The sequence below is a fragment of the Heliconius melpomene genome, chromosome 1 (assembly GCF_056956725.1).
Source record: "Heliconius melpomene rosina isolate 202511_hmr_F chromosome 1, ASM5695672v1, whole genome shotgun sequence".
Taxonomy (NCBI): domain Eukaryota; kingdom Metazoa; phylum Arthropoda; class Insecta; order Lepidoptera; family Nymphalidae; genus Heliconius; species Heliconius melpomene.
In genome coordinates, this window is record NC_140389.1 from 7,229,154 (window position 1) to 7,231,101 (window position 1,948).

The 1,948-nt window shown below is 31.7% G+C and overlaps 1 non-coding gene across 1 annotated transcript; it reads right to left on the bottom strand.

Moving 5' to 3' along the window:
- Positions 1-1,483: 1,483 nt before the first annotated feature.
- TRNAN-GUU (transfer RNA asparagine (anticodon GUU)) lies at positions 1,484-1,557 on the bottom strand. Its single transcript has one exon. It is a non-coding gene; the product is annotated as a tRNA-Asn (tRNA).
- Positions 1,558-1,948: the final 391 nt, after the last annotated feature.

The window sequence follows — 1,948 nt, forward strand, 5'->3', positions numbered from 1 at the left end:
AAAACATTTTAAATTAATTTGAGTGGCACAACGTCTGACTATAACCGCCAGAATTATGAATTCGCTTCCCATTCGAGGGAACGAGCAAAATGTTTGGAACCGCAATGTCTTAAAACAAGGTTCCCTCTGATTACCCCGCTATAAGCGAAATGCTGTATGAAGTAAAAAAAAGGAAAAAAATACAAAAAAACATACTTTGTAACTGTTTTTAAATAACGCTGCCAACCGTAACATGCAAACGAAATGAATATAAAACATTTATTTCAAGCCCTTACACGGTTATTAATATAGTGCTCTACTTTACAAGTGTAACGTTACACTCTAGTTCAAAAGCAAGACCCAGATTTAATGTGCAACCATGATGAACTATTGAAAATACCAACCAACCAAAGTAAACTTGTGGAACTCAATGAATAAAATATGTTTAATATGAAAAATATAAAAAATCTACTTTAATATATATTTTTTTCTCTTTAAAGTAACCTACTTGTTAAGTAGTCTCTATGTAATTTAATTTGTTTGTGGCTTGTGTTTTTATATGTAAAAATTGTTATTACTGCCATTGATCATGGCCAGAATTTAGTAAGTTTAAGGCGAGAAGAATACTAGTATTCTGCTCACGACTTTGCCCGCTTTGACTGCATGAACACAAATAGTAGTTTATACACGTACTTAAATGAGTACTCCTATATCTTTTTGATCATGATACACTATCAGTGATTTTTTGAAAAAATTTTTTGGGTGATTTGAAAGCTTCAAGATGCTCTTTTTTTAGTAAACGTATTTTTCTGACCGTAGCGCGGGCGTGAAAATTTAATGTCTTCTAAAACGGAATAACATTTTAAATATATAAAAAGTACCAGGTTTTGTTTGATAATATAAATGTACCTAAAGATTATGTCTGTATCTTTTAAATAATATAGAAAAACCCGTGAAGACAATGAAGCCAATCTATGAAATAAACAAATGATAAGTACTAATTTACCGACACTCTTATTCCATTTTAATTTCATTTCGATTTTCAATCGATGGAATGGTATATTTTCATTTTCTTGCGCTGGCAACAAGACATAACGGGGCGTTAAGTTCCGCTACTCAACACGTTGAAAATGTCTTGAAATGTCTTGAATGTCTTGAAAATTGAACAGATAGCTTAGGTAGATATAGGAAGGTTGGTTCCCTTTCCTGCTACTAAATCCTGATACTATTTTTTTTCATTTGAGACGAAGATGATATAATTAGCACCACAGAATACCATGTTTTAAGAAATCTTAGTAGGAGTGTTTAGAATTAGGATTACAAATGATAGCAACTTGAATAATTGACCTAACACAAACAATAAATGGCAAGATCGATATAAAAAAATAAAAAACAAATAAAAATGTACAAAATATAAAAAGACAAAACTATGAAGTTATATAACTATATAGCTAATAATTTATTTGTTTGCTTATATAATTTATTTTTTTTATTAAAAAAATACCGCCCCCGGGTGGGCTCGAACCACCAACCTTTCGGTTAACAGCCGAACGCGCTAGCCAATTGCGCCACGGAGGCGTTGATAGTGTTTGCGAAATTACGCATCACATTTTCAAACAAAATTTAATATAAAAAAAATATAGTTAATGTTTTTTTAGTATCACACTGTATTCCACACATAGCCAGGTACACAGAGGGAACCCGAGAACAAAGTTGACAAATGACGTCATAATTATAAATAATACGCATATTATTTTAATTGATTATATTGATTACAAATGTCATTGATAAGACGTAATTCATATTGATCTAGGTGTTCAAACAAAACATAGGAGTGGATCGTTGTATAGAAACATGTTATCTAATCTACATAACCCCTGAATTGAAGTCGGTAATACTTCCGGGAGGGTAGTAAGAAGGAACCTAATGTTAAAACCTTCCGTACTGAATTTTGGAGGCATTGCCTGTT